General features: G+C 46.4%; 1 long non-coding RNA gene across 1 annotated transcript; it reads right to left on the bottom strand.

Moving 5' to 3' along the window:
• Positions 1-282: 282 nt before the first annotated feature.
• On the bottom strand, positions 283-15,073 carry LOC116987763. Its single transcript, XR_004415777.1, has 3 exons — positions 15,061-15,073; positions 1,810-1,813; positions 283-326 (listed from the first exon to the last, which is right to left on the bottom strand). It is a non-coding gene; the product is annotated as an uncharacterized LOC116987763 (long non-coding RNA).
• Positions 15,074-15,452: the final 379 nt, after the last annotated feature.

The raw sequence follows: 15,452 nt of genomic DNA, 5'->3' as shown, positions 1-15,452 counted from the left end.
CGACGACAGAAGCCAACAGCGAGCTACGCGTCGTCTGACACACGAGTGAACGATCACACGTGCCATGTCACAGTGAGATTCTTTGTTTAGCGTGCCGTACACAAGGATGTCGACAAAGTCACAAAGTGTTCCATTTATTTTGGCCCACCGGCTCCGCGCCGACCAGCGATCACCGCATAAACCAGTGTTATCCTACAGGGAAATTTTACAATTGACAGATTACCCAATTAACCTACAAACCTGTGATCGAGACGCAAAGTGGCAACAGGCCCTTCAGCCCACCGGCTCCGTGCCGGCCAGCGATCACACCGTACTGTAGCACTATCCTGCTGAATAATTTGCACCCAAATTAACCTACAAACCTGCACGTCTTTGGAGAAAACCTCCATGCCCACACGGAGAACGTACAAACTCCGTACAAACTGAGCCAGTAACTTGTCCTGGGCCATCCTTATTGAAGCAATTGCCAAGAAAGCACACCACGCCTCTACTTCCTCAGAAGGCTTAGGAAACATAAAAAATAGATGCAGGAGTAGGCCATTCGGCCTTTCAAGCCAGCACCGCCATTCAGTATGATCATGGCTGATCATCCAAAATCAGTACCCCGTTCCGGCTTTTCCCCCCATATCTCTTGATTCCCTTAGCCCTAAGAGCTGAATCTAACACTCTCTTGAGAGAATTAGATGGGGTGGAAGATTGCAACCTTCACGTGATCCGCCCTGTTTCGACTAATCATCATCATCATCATCATCATCATTCTTTATTGTCATCATGCAAAGCAACAATTGTACAGTGCAAAATGAGAAGACGTTTCTCAGGGAATACCAGAGCATCGCACATAAAAACTTAAACATTTCACATATAAATAAAAACAATCCAGTTCCTGATAAATACAGTACGAATAGTTTAAAAAAGTGCAGGTGAAAAGCAACATTAAAATACAATTTTAAAAAAGTCATAAAATGTCCAGGGCAGCTGATTTAAGTGACCTGAGCCAGTGCCAGAGTTATTACTCAGTGCCAGTTATTAAATTGTCAGTGCAAAAGCAGCAGAATCAGGTGGAATGACTGTTTATCAGCCTCACAGCCTGTGGAAGGAAGCTGTTTAGCAGTCTGGTTGTCCGGACTTTGATGCTGCGGTATCTCTTTCCTGGTGGCAGGAGATCTAGATGTGTGTGGAGGGGGTGCAATCTGTCCTTTGCTATGCTCAGTGCTTTTTTCAGGCAGCAGCTCTGGAACAGTTCTTGTACCGAGGGTAGGGAGACACCAATGATCCTCTCTGATCCCCTCACTACCCTCTGCAGAGACTTCCTGTCCGAGCAGTTACAGTTGGAGTACCACGTGTTCATGCAGTACGTGAGTACAGACTCCACCGTGCCCCTGTAAAAAGTCCTGAGGATGTTGGTGGGAAGTGAGACCTGTTTGAGTTTCCTCAGGTAGTGCAGTCGCTGATGGGCCCGTTTGACAATCCCAGTGATGTTCCTGGACCAGGTGAGACTATCTGTTATTTGCACTCCGAGGAACTTTATGCTCTCCACTCTCTCCACCGTGGTGCCACTCAACTCAACGTGCACAAACGGAAGATCAAATAGAACAAGTTGTCCAACAACTTTAAGCTGTGCATGCCACACGAAAGAAGAAGAGAGTTAGATGATGAACACAGATCCCCAACAACTCTCACCAACTTTAACAGATGCGCCGTTGAGAGCATTTCGTCGGGATGCATCACAGCGTGGTTTGGGAACAGCTCCATCCAAGGCTGCATGAAATTGCAGAGAATTGTGGACGCAGCCCAGACCATAACGCAAACCAACCTCCCTTCCATTGACTCCATCTACACCTCACGCTGCCTGGGCAAGGCCACTAGCAAAGCTACGGGAGTAAGATCATCCCGTCAACGCAAGGTTAGAGGTCCCCGACCGCTGGAGGACAAAGAAGGGAGAGATTGAACTCAATTTTAATTGTCATTGTCAGTGTACAGTACAGAGACAACGAAATGCATTTAGCATCTCCCTGGAAGAGCGACATAGCAAATGATTTGAATAAATAATAATAAGTGATAATAAGTGTCCGGGGGGTGGGGGGGTGATTGGCAGTCACCGAGGTACGTTGTTGAGTAGAGTGACAGCCGCCGGGAAGAAGCTGTTCCTGGACCTGCTGGTTCGGCAACGGAGAGACCTGTAGCGCCTCCCGGATGGTAGGAGGGTAAACTCCATGGTTGGGGTGAGAGCAGTCCTTGGCGATGCTGAGCGCCCTCCGCAGACAACGTTTGCTTTGGACAGACTCAATGGAGGGGAGCGAGGAACTGGTGATGCGTTGGGCAATTTTCACCACCCTCTGCAATGCCTTCCGGTCGGAGACAGAGCAGTTGCCATACTATACTGTGATGCAGTTGGTAAGGATGCTCTCGATGGTGCAGCGGTAGAAGTTCACCAGGATCTGAGGAGACAGATGGACCTTCTTCAGTCTCCTCAGGAAGAAGAGACGCTGGTGAGCCTTCTTGATCAGAGTTGAGGTATTGTGGGTCCAAGAGAGGTCATCGGAGATGTTGACTCCCAGGAACCTGAAGCTAGAAACACGTTCCACCTCCGTCCCGTTAATGTGGATGGGGGTGTGCGTGCCGCCCCTGGACTTCCTGAAGTCTACAATGAGCTCCTTGGTCTTCTTGGAGTTAAGGGCCAGGTTGTTGTCAGCGCACCATGCTGCTAAGTGCTGGACCTCCTCCCTGTAGGCCGACTCATCGTTGTTGCTGATGAGGCCAATCACTGGAGGAGTCACTGTGGCTGGATGTTTATGTTAAAATGTATTCTGTGTGTTCTGATGCTTTTTATTAGTATGACTGTATGGCAAATCAAATTTCTTGTATGTTGCAAAACATTCTTGGCTAATAAAGTGTGATGATGATTATGATCGGCTTGTACACGCTGGAATTCAGAAGATTGAGGGGGGATCTTATAGAAACTTACAAAATTCTTAAGGCGTTGGACAGGCTAGATGCAGGAAGATTATTCCCGATGTTGGGGAAGTCCAGAACTAGGGGTCACAGTTTAAGGATAAGAGGGAAGTCATTTAGGACCGAGATGCGAAAAACATTTTTCACACAGAGAGTGGTGAATCTGTGGAATTCTCTGCCACAGAAGGTAGTTGAGGCCAGTTCATTGGCTATATTTAACAGGGAGTTAGATGTGGCCCTTGTGGCTAAAGGGATCAGGGGGTATGGAGAGAAGACAGGGATGGGATACTGAGTTGGGTGATCAGCCATGATCATATCGAATGGCGGTGCAGGCTCGAAGGGCTGAATGGCCTACTCCTGCACCTATTTTCTATGTTTCTATGTTTCTATGTTTCTATGATTATGATAGGTGCTAACTCAGTTTGCTTCAGTCTGAAAAAGGGTTTTGGCCCAAAACGTTGCCTATTTCCTTCGCTCCATAGACGCTGCCGCACCCGCTGAGTTTCTCCAGCACTTTTGTCTACCTTCCTTACATCATCGCTGTGTTCTGATCTCTTCACAAACGTACGGTCACGTTGCCTTTTCGATTCCCTGCAGAAACGTTGTAAACTGCCACAATAAACAATAACGTACTATAACCACTGTCATCACATCAATGGAATGGTAGAACATTTATGTTACCATTGGCTTTTAGAGTCAGTCTAATGACATTTCAACTTCACTTAGAAATAGCAACCTTCTTTCTCACTTGAATGATTTTCTTTTGAGTTGTGTTCATCATCTAACCATGTGCGATATATTTAATTAGTATATAAAAATGGTGTGCCAGGTGGCATTGGGTTTGAGCCCAGATATTTTCTATTTGCTATGACTGCTCTTGGGTAATTAAAGTGTAGACACTTACAGGACCGACTTGGGGGGGGGCACGGTGGTGCAGCGGTAGAGTTGCTGCCTTACAGCTCCAGAGATCCGGGTTCGATCCTGACTGCAGGCCGCTGTCTGTGCGGAGTTTGCACGTTCTCCCCGTGACCCCGTGGGTTTGATCCGGTTTCTCCGGATTCCTCCCGCACTGGAAAGCTAAAAAAAAGGATGTCGGGGCGAAACAAAGCCCGGCCGGTGAGCCGGACACAGGCGAGGGGGTTTTGACCGGTAGATTGGCGGAGTAAGTGTCACAAAGGCACAAAGAGATGAAAATGAAACAACGGGATGTCAGATAAGGGGAGAAGGGGGGGGGGGGTTAAATGTGTAGACAGAGGAGGGGTTGTAGGCGGGAGAGGAGGGCGGTGGGGGAGCAGGGGACAATAGGAGGAATGTGTCCGTTCTGGGTTAGAAGAGGCACAGGAAAGACCGAGGGAGCATAAAGTGATCACACCATTGGGTTGAAACTCGACCAGTTTGCACGTGACGACTTTGGATTTAATCGTAATCTGAGGGGTATCATTTTCACACAAAGGGTGGTGGGCGTATGGAACAAGCTGCCAAAGGAGGTAGTTGAGGCAGGGACTATCCCAATGTTTAAGAAACAGTTAGACATGGATAGTACAGGTTTGGAAGGATATGGACCAAGTGCAGGCAGGTGGGACTAGTGTAGCTGAGACATGTTGGCCGGTGTGGGCAAGTTGGGACAAAGGGCCTGTCTCCATGCTGTATCACTCTATGACTATAATGAATGATCATTATAATATAATGAATCATTCTGCATTTCCTCGAGCACCATCTGCTTTGATGAACTCGTGTTTCCACCTTACCCCTCCATATCTCTAGACTCTCTCTCCCCCCTGACTCTCAGTCCGAAGAAGGGTCTCAACCCCGAAACGTCACCCATTCCTTCTCTCCAGAGGTGCTGCCTGTCCCACTGAGTTACTCCAGCATTTTGTGTCCATCTTGTTGTTCCAACGCTGTCCCGAGTTCCGACACATCTCGCCTCCCACGTTCTGTTATTCCCATTAATCCTGGGTGATCCAGGGGTAAGAATATCCCTCGTTGCGTCAGCGAGTGAACTGGTACGGCTGGTGCTCTCTCTCCGAATGCTTTCACGTCCCAGCAGTGCGGGGTGGGGGGGGGGGAGGGGAAACGGGATCCAGATGGAACAGGTTCGGCTTTTTGAGCCACTTCACGCTATCAAATCTCACAGCCAGCTCAGGAACCGATAGTTGCACTTGCCTGAAATGACCAGCGTGTGTCGTGCAAGAGCTGAAATGGTCCCAACACTGAGCAACAGACAAGGCCAAAGATAAAACAGGGGTAACTCAGAGGGTCAGCCGGCATCTCTGGAGAAAAGGACCAGGTGACGTTTCGGGTCTGGACCCTTCTTCAGACTGAGAGTCAGGGGAGAGAGGGACGAGAGACACAGAAGGTGCTTAGGACAAATGAATGGATGGTAAAGAAACGATAATAAAGGAAATGCGGAGCCCACAATGGTCCATTGTTGGCTGTGGGATAGGTGATAACGAGTTAATACAGACAGTGGAAGTCAACAGTACAACTAGTACGATGACTCGGGTGGGGGAGGGAGGGAGAGAGAGGGGATGCAAGGGTTACTTGAAGTTAGAGAAATCAATATTCATACCGCTGGGTTGTACGCTGGTTAAAAGAGTCTGAAGAAGGGTCTTGACCTGAAACATCACCCATTCCTTCTCTCCAGAGATGCTGCCTGTCCCGCTGAGTTACTCCAGCATTTTGTGTCGACCTTCGATTTAAGCCAGCATCTGCAGTTTTTTCCTACACACTAAACCAGCACCTGCAGTTCCTCTCTACCACCTACAAGGGCATTCAATGCGATTTTGCAGTGTATCTCGGACCTGCTAATGCATTTGGCTACCAAGGGAGAGAATACCCAAAACAGGGTGCCAAGGTAGTCTAGCACGTAGACCACCTCCTCAAAGTTCCAGGTTTAAAGCTCACCTCCAGTGTTATCACAAATGTAGTTTGCACGTTGTCCCCATTCCTGTTAGAACAAGGAACTGCAGATGCTGGTTTACAACAAAGGGCCCAAATTGCTGGCGTAAGTCGGGCGGCACGGTTGCGCAGCGGTAGAGTTCCTGCCTTAAAGCGCTGGAGACCCAGGTTCAATCCTGACTGCGGGTGCTGTCTGTACGAAGTTTGTGTTTATGTTCTCTCCGTGACATGCGTGGGTTTTATCCGGGTGCTTCAGTTTCCTCCCACACTCCAAAGAAGTGCGGGTTTGTAAGTTAATTGTCTTTGGTAAAATGATAAATTGTCCCTAATTTGTAGGATAGTGTGCGGAGATCGCTGGTCGGCGCAGACTCAGTGGGCCAAAGGGCCTGTTTCCGCACTGTGTCCCTAATCTGATACTAAGCTCGGCAGACCAGGGCAATATCCCTGGAAAACATGGATTGGTGAAGTTTCGGGCCAAGATCTGCTGCTATGAATGTTTGGATTAACGTATGAGGAGCGTTTCATGGCTCTTGGCCTATGTCCACTGGGAATTTAGATGGACGAGGGAAGATCTCATTGAAACTGACAGAATAGTGAAAGGCCTAGATAGAGTGGATGTGGATGTGGATGTGGGCAGGATGTTTCCAGTGGTGGGAGAGTCTAAGACCAGAGAGAACAACCTCACAATAAAAGGACGTACCTTTAGAATGGGCATGAGAAGGAATTTCTTGACCCAGAGAGCGGTGAATATGAAATTGATTGCCACAGACAGAGATTGATAGGTTCTTGATTAATAAGGGCATCAAAGATTACGAGGAGAAGACAGGGAATGGAGTTGAGAGGGAAAAATAGATCAGCAATGTTCAAATGGCGAGCAGACGAAACGGGCTGAATGGCCTAATTCTGCTCCTATGTCTTATTTAGTTGAGTTTAGAGACAGGCCCTTGGGCCCACCAAGTCCGTGCCGACCAGCAATCACCCGTATACTAGTTCTACCTTACGGCCCAGTCTCATGTGCCAGCAAAGACTCGATGGGCCGAACAACCTCCCCCTGTGCCTTGAGGATGTTCGGAAAGATGGGAAATCTTGGACTTGAAACTCTACGCAGTTGTGGGGGAAATCCACGCGGCCTCTGCTGTTCTGTTCTGATCACGGTTCAACCTCTTTCGTAGGAAAGAATGTGGCCTCGAAAAAATCCAGCGCATGGGAAAATTTGACGAAAGCAAGTCATGGAAATGAAAGGGAAATAAATAATAAGGAACGGCCGAGATCAAAAGTGAAGCTAAGTTAAACTGAAGATTAACACCACATCGTGAAAATGTATAATGAGAGTGCCGGGTAGTATTGGCCTTTAGTTGTTGATGCTACATGGTTGTTCGCCAATTGCCAGCTGTTCTCCCCCACTTGTGCCTCGTTCCATTGAAGTCAAAGGGATTAAATGTATAGAAGCTCCATCAACGGGCAGCTGGTAATTTCACACTGATCAAGCCAACCGCATAGAGTGCATTTTCCCCCCAAATTGCATTAAACTACCATTAAAAAAACCCACAAAAAATACTGCAAATGCTCAGAAGGTCAGGCAACATTTTCCGCATTTTATTATAGATTTCCAGCTGCAGCGGTTCTTTTTCCGTTGTTTTCATGCATTAAATTGCTGTTTGGTGTTAAATTAGCTAAACTAATTGCGCAGCGGTAGAGTTGCTGCCTCACAGCGCCAGAGACCCCGGTTCAATTCTGACTATGGGTGCTTGTAGGTACGGAGTTTGCACCTTCTCCCCGTGATCTGTGCGGGTTTTCTCCGGGTGCTCCGGTTTCCTCCCACACTTCAAAGACGTGCTGGCTTGTAGGGCTAATTGGTTTCTGTAAAACTTTCCCACGTGTGTAGGATGGAACTAATGTATGCGTGATTGTTGGTCGGCGTGGACTCGGTGGGCCGAAGGGCACGTTTCCACGCTGTATCGCTAAACTAAACTAAACTAAGCTAAAGATAGACACAAAGTGCTGGAGTAACTCTGGATAGAAGGAATGGGTGATGTTTCGGGTTGTGACCTTTCTTCAGACTGAGAGTCCAAGGAAAGTGAAACAAGAGATATAGATGGTGTTTGTAGAGAAATATAGAATTACAGAGGGTGAGCAGCGAGAGAAGGTGTTGCAGAGCTCTCGTTGGAGAGGAGAAGAACTTTGTCAAAGTAGGCATACCTTCAGGAGATTTCGCAGTGGAGCAGACAAAATGTGTAGGAAGAAACTGCAGATGCTGGTTTAAACTGAAGATGGACACATAACGCTTTCCCCTGATTCTCAGGCTGAAGAAGGGTCTCGACCCGAAACGTCACCTATTCCTTTTCTCCAGAGATGCTGCCTGACCCGCTGAGTTACTCCAGCTTTTTGTGTCCATTTTCCATAACAGCAACTGGATGTGACATGATTGATGACTTAGGGCCATTATTTGACCTGGGTCAAATAGATTATAATGCAATTTCCAACGGGAACTAGAGGACCACTTAAAAGTCACTTTGGAAAATGGCAAACAGAAAAAAAGCTGTCTTGGGCCAAAAATAAACTGTTTTTATGTAACCTCCCCACTGTAAGCGACATCATTGTCACTTAAGAACGCAGCTGTTATTTTCACCAGGGGTGGCCAAGGACGTTGACAAGCAATTGTTTCTATTGACATTTAGTTTTTAGTTTCGAGATACAGCAAGGAAAGAGGACATTCGGCCTACCGAGTCCGCACCGACCAGCGATCATACACACACTGGGGTACAGTTTAAATTTATAACCAAGCCAAGTAACCTACAAACCTGTACGTCTTTGGAGTGTGGGAGGAAACCGAAGATCTCGGAGAAATCCCACACTGTCACGGGGAGAACGTACAAACTCTGCACAAATAGCAGCTGTAGTCAGGATCGAACCCGGGTCTCTGGCACTTGGGCAACAATCCCATTTTAAACGATGTAACATCGAGCTTTAAATGGTTTGGCTTGCAGTAACAAATACAAGTTTAATGCGATTAAAAATACCTTTATTTTTGAAATTCTTGCAGGAAATATAACTTTGTTATTGCAAATCTGAAACTTCTTACGGGAGTTTTCTAAACACAACTGTTGTGTTGATGTTGCCTGCCCCGCTGAGTTACACCAGCATTTTGTGTCTATCTTTGGTGTAAACCAGCATCTGCAGTTCCTTCCTGCACTGTTGTGTGACAGCAAAACGACGTGTACAAGACATGAGGTGAGGTGGGGGGGGAATGGGGGTTATAGGATTGCATATACTTGATGGGATGAATGGCCTTCATCAAAGTCAGAGAGTCATGGTTTCAAATCCCCGCTCTAAAGTGGCAGTGTGTTTATTTTACCCACTTTGTAGATTCTGTTGCGCTGTCTGCCTTTTTAAATTGCTCACCTCATTGTCTTTGAGATTACAATAGGCTGTCACCAATTAGTTGAACAGGTGCAGTATGGTTCTACATGGTGTTCTATGATTTCAACCTATTAACCAAGAAGGATCATTAGCAGTGAAAGGCCTGGATAGAGTGGATGTGGGGAGAGGATGTTTCCATTAGTGGCAGAGTCTAGGACCAGAGGTCATAGCCTCAGAATTAAAGGATGTGCCTTTAGGTAGGAGATGAAGAGAAATGTCTTTAGTCAGAGGCTGGTGAATCTGACTATGGCACAGCAGTAGGGTTGCTGTCTTACAGCACCAGAGACCCGGGTTAGATCCTGATTAAGGATGCTGCCTGTATGGAGTTTGCCACTGAAGGCCAAGTCAATGGATATTTTTAAGGCAGAGATAGACAGATTCTTGGTTAGTACAGGTGTCAAGGGTTATGGGAAGAAGGCAGGAGAATGGGGTTGAAGGGAAAGATAGATCAGCGATGATTGAATGGCAGAGTAGACTTGCAGGGCGAATGGCCTAATTCTTCTCCTACCCATGGTTTGAAGGCAGAATGGATGGAATTTGCAGGAAGACCTGCAGAAGGTGGGGATTCCTGTCTGATTTTTAATCTTGGCTGATTCAATGGGGTACAGATGCTGGCTAAAGTTCTGCAGATGTGCGGACAAAGAACAGCAGGTCAACTGCTGGTTAATACACAAAAGGACACAAAGTGCAGTGGTAGCTCAGCAGATCAGGCAGCATCTCTGGAGGGTTCGCTGAAGGCCCTGTCATTTGGGTGAAATAGTAAACTGGTACCTGATTTGTTTCTCTCAGGCAGAGTTTTAGCCCAGGAATGTTGTGTGAGATCTTGGGCTTTAAAAAGAAGTCTGCAGCGGTGGAGTTGCTGCCTTACAGTGCTTACAGCACCAGAGACCCGGGCTTGATCCCGACCATTGGTGCTTTCAGTACAGAGTTTGTACATTCTCCCTGTGGCCTGCATGGGGTTTCTCCGAGAACTTCAGTTTCCTCCCACACTCCAAAGACGTACAGGTTTGTAGATTAACTGGCTTGGCACAAATGTAAAAAATGTCTCTTAGTGTGTATTACACTATCCTACACTATCCTAGTGTGTGTAGGATAGTGTTAGTGTGTGTGGAATAGTGGGCCGAAGGGCCTGTTTCTGCGCTGTAGCTCTGAATTAAACTAAACAAAACAATGCCAAACTAAACATGTTGCAATTTTGTAAATAGTGCGATTGCATATTGGAGCAATTTCACGTATGTTTCTGAGTGCCTGCATACCAGTTATGAATATTATCTACTCATTTTTGGCAAGTATTTTGTTGACATATTTCACCTACTGGTCAGGCTGCATTTGGAGTGCAGTGAGCAAATTTGGGCCCCACTTCTGAGGAAGGATGTGCTGGCTCTGGTGAGGGTCCAGAGGAGGTTTACAAGAATGATTCCAGGAATGAGTGGGTTAGCTTATGATGAGTGCTTGACAGCGCTGGGCCACTACTCGCTGGAGTTTAGAAGTTTGAGAAGGGACCTCATTGAAACTTACAGAATAATGAAAGGCATAGATAGAGTGGATGTGGAGAGGATGTTGCCACTGGTGGGAGAGTCTACGAACAGAGGTCACAGCCTCAGAATTAAAGGGCGCTGTGTTAGGAAGAGGAACGAGACAGGGATGTTGTCTTAGCCCTACCCTCGTCAAGATAGGGAACTGAGGGGAGTAACTATAAGAGACCGAGAACATAAAATTGGCCTTTTTGCAAATGGCATAATGATGTATCTCACTGAAGTAAACACCTCCTTTCCAAGGATGATGGGGATCATAGAGAAATTTAATTTGTTTGCAGGATATAAAGTGAATATTTCACAAAAACTCAAACCCTCCTGTTTAATTGTGCCCCTCCAGAAGAAACGCTGTACTCCAGTTGCCAAAGGACAAAGGTGGAATGGCACTTCCAAATTTTAGGATATATTTCTATGCAGCCCAACTTTGACCACTAATTAATTGGTGTGAGGACAGCTATATAGCTAGGTGGAAAGAGATTGAGACATATATCCCTGACTTCCACATCCAAACAATCTTGGGAGAAAAAGCACTTCCTGCACATATCAGGAGTATAATCGGTCCAATAACAATATTTAGTTTAGAAACCTGGTTCACTCTTACCAGACTACTTTAACTGAATAAAGGACAAAATGTATTAAGATGGATAGCTTTGGATAGTGAATTTAAACCAGGGATGTATGACTCAACATTTAATGAGTGGATGAAGAAAGGAATGACTGCATTTTGTACTGTTACTGAAAATGGAGACATAAGAGGTTTTCAAGATTTGAAGGATAGATTTACACTTCGGAACTAAGACTTGTTTAGATGCCTCCAACTGAGAGATTATTACAATTTTTAAAAAAGTGAAAAGGGAGGCACTAGAAGAAATGAATCCAGTGGTAGAAGCGACAGTTAATGCGTATCTTCAAAAAGCTTCAAGGATTATTTCTGGACTTTACCATTGTTTAATGGAATGTCAAGCTAAACCTACATTTTATGTAAAATTTAAGTGGGAAAAGGAATTGAACATCACAATCTCAGAAGAAGAATGGCATCATATGTGTGTAACACTACAGACATCCACTAATTCACAAAAATTGAGAGAATTTAATTGGAAAAATAGTTTCTTTATTACGCCTAACATAAAAAGCAAGCTAATTCTAAGGCAGCAAACATGCTGGAGGCAATATGGCCAAACAGATGCAAATCTTGCACATATCTTCTGGAGTTGCCAAAAAATAGAACCATTTTGGGACAGAGTGAATTCATAATTAAAGGAGGTATTAGGATATATAGTCTCCAAGAAGTGTTCAATTTTATACCTGGGTAATATTACTGCAGTGGTGCTGAAGGAAGATCAGTACTTGGTTAAAATCCTACTCACAGCTGGCAGAAAGGCCATTGCAACAAACCGGCTTGCAGCGGACACACCCAGACTTAGACAATGGTTAGACAATATTTGTGATGGAGAAAATGACATATTCTCTAAGAGTGAAAGAAGACGCGTTTCACAGAAAATGGGAAAATGGATTAGGTATAGAAATAAAGACATCAACACTGTATAATTGAATTGACAATAATGTAAGTTATTGGAAAATGTTTTAATAAGATAATACAATACAATACCTTTTATTTGTCATTTGAACCTCACATGAGGTTCAAACGAAATTTGGTTTCTGCAGCCATACAAGAAAAGAACCAAGACACACACCAACACAATTTACACAAACATCCATCACAGTGAGTCTCCTCCTCACTGTGATGGAAGGCAAAGTCTTGTCTCTCCCCTGCTCTCGATTCCTCTCCCGAAGTCGAGCTCAAAGCCCCTGGCGGGCGCTAGCAAGTCCGCGGCCACTCAAAGCCACGCCGGGCGATGTAAGGCCCTGCCCCGGGTCTTGGTGTTGGAGCCCCCGGCGGGCGCTAGCAAGTCCGCGGCAAATTAAAGCCGCGCCGGCCGTTGTAAGGCCCCGCTCCAGGTCACTCTCAACCCCGCAATTCGGGCGGGAGAAGTCGCCGTTGCCGGTGCCCCGCGAAGCAGTCTCCCACCGGGGACCCGCGAGCTCCCGGTGTCACCATCCACCGGAGTCGGGTCGCAGCAGCGCGCCACCGCAGCTCTCCACGTTCCGAAGCTGGCCAGCTCCACGTTGGTAGGTTCACAGCTCCGCAGCTCCACAACTCCACGGAGGTAGGTCCGCAGCTCCACAGCTCCGTGACTTGAGCCTCCAAGTCGTTCCGGTTGGAGGCCGCTCCACGGCGCTAGGCCCCAACGGCAACGGAGACCCGACGGAAAAGGTCGGGTCTCCATGCAGGGAAGAGATTTAAAAGTTTCCACCCCCCACATATAAACATTTAAAAACCCGCTACAAACTAAACCCTCAACAGGACAAAAAAATAAAAAATACACAGACAGACTGTAGAGGCCGCTGCGACCAACACGTAGTTCTGTATACTGCATCATTAATTGTAAACTGAACCCCCGCTGCACTGTTGTACGTTTCACTGCATTGTTGTATGTTTCGTTGTTATATTTGTGTTTTATTTGCGTATGCATAAAAGCAATAAAGACTAAAGTGAAAGGCATAGATGGAGTGGATGTGGAAAGGATGTTTCCACTGGTGGGAGAGTCTAGGGCCAGAGGTCACAGCCTCAGAATTTAAAGGGCGCTCTTTTTGAATGGAGGTGAATTCTTTAGCCAGAGGATAGTTAATCTGTGGAACTCATTGCCACAGAGGGCTACGGAGACCAAGTTAGTGGATATTTTTAAGGCAGTGATAGACAAATTTGATTAGAACGGGTGTCAAGGGTTATGGGGCAAAGGCAGGAAAATGGGATTAGGAGGCAGAGATCAGCCATGATTGAATGGCGGCGTAGACTCGCTGGGCTGAATGGAATAATTTTACTTCTATAACTTGTGAACTTGCATGAACAGTATTCTGTTAGAGTGCTTTTTACCATTTACCTGGGTATAGAACTTGGAAAAATCTTCTATAGACTTGGGGAAATGTTCACATTATATTTTGAATGCTGCTAATACATAAATACACAGTGGTGCAGCGGTAGAGTTTCTGCCTCACAGCGCCTGAGACCAGGGTTCGCTCCTCCCTACGGGTGCTGTCTGTATGGAGTTTGTACATTCTCCCCGTGACCTGCATGGGTTTTCTACAGATGCTCCGGTTTCCTCCCACATCTCGAAAATGTACAGGTTTGAAAGTTAATTGGCTTCAGTAAATTGTAGATCAGCCATGATTAAATGGCAGAGTAGACGATGGGCCGAATGGCCTAATCCTGCTCCAAGAACTTATTAACTTGTGAACGTATGCTAAAAGGGAATGGTTGTAATCCATACAAACACATACAGGCACAGTGGCACTGTTCTTTGTAGTGAAACAACTCCATGACTCATTTTTTGTTTAGTTTAGTTTAGAGATACAGCACAGAAACAGGCCCTTCGGCCCACTGGGTCCGTGCCGACCAGCGATCCCCGCACATTAACATTATCCTACACCTACTAGGGACAATTTAAAAAAAAATTACCAATTAACCTACAAACCTGTACGTCTTTGGAGTGTGGGAGGAAATCTCGGAGAAATTCCACGCAGGTCACAGGGAGAACGTACAAACTCCGTACAGACAGCACCCGTAGTCGTGATCGAACCCGGGTCTCTGGCGCTGCATTCGCTGTAAGGCAGCAACTCTACCGCTGCCCCACCATGACCGCCCAAAGCACGTTTTGGAGGTTCATTTTGATTCCACGTGTCACATTCAGTAGCAGTCCCCAATGACATAGGTGTCAAAGCTCAATGCAGTTGAAACAAGCGCCAGTCTGGTGAAGGAGAATGGCACATGTCATCACTAGAACTACACCAGACTTGTTTAGGTGTTCAGTGTTCAGGAGACGGGGCATGTGACACTTTGCGGGCACTTCTATTCAATACACCATTCAAATTGACAACAAAGTGTTGACAATGATTGTGGACAACATAATGGTGAATGAGACTTCATCTAGGTCACACAATAATATTGTGAGAATTAGTGCACATCACTGGACTTTATTCTATTCAACAGTTTGACGTATCCGTGTGAATAACTGGGGGTGGGGTCAGGCAGCAGGAGGGTGGAATCTGGATTCTTGCCCCTCCCTCTGTCCTCTCCTTCACTTAATGGGTCATTTCGTTTAGTTTAGAGACACAGTGCGGAAAACAGGCCCTTCCGCACACGACCAGCGACCCCCACACACTAGCACTATGCTGCGCACACTGGGGATGATTTTACAATTGTACCAAAGCCAATGAGCCTGCAAACCTGCACGTCTTTGGAGTGTGGGAGGAAGCCGGAGCACCCGGAGAAAACGCTCGCAGGTCACGGGGAGAACGTACAAACTACGTACAGACAAGCACCCGTCGTTAGGCAGCTGTTAGGCAGCTGTTAGGCAGCAACTCTACCGCTAAGCCACTGTGCCGCGTTCATTTTATCATCATTCACGGGAGGGGGATCTTTTCATGGTTACCTGTAGAATCGGGAAGCCCAACTCTTAAGGTTGGCAATTGCCAGTGAAACTCAATGACAGAATTCCTCTCTTTAAAGCTAGACTGGACTCTCAACTTGCCTCTTGGTTGGATGAAGGCAAACAATGATGATGGCGGAGTCAAGTCCAAAGGCTGCTA

The sequence above is a fragment of the Amblyraja radiata genome, chromosome 26 (assembly GCF_010909765.2).
Source record: "Amblyraja radiata isolate CabotCenter1 chromosome 26, sAmbRad1.1.pri, whole genome shotgun sequence".
NCBI classification, from domain to species: Eukaryota; Metazoa; Chordata; class Chondrichthyes; order Rajiformes; family Rajidae; genus Amblyraja; species Amblyraja radiata.
Note: the sequence above shows the minus strand (reverse complement) of the source record. Positions and strands in the feature narration are given on the sequence as shown.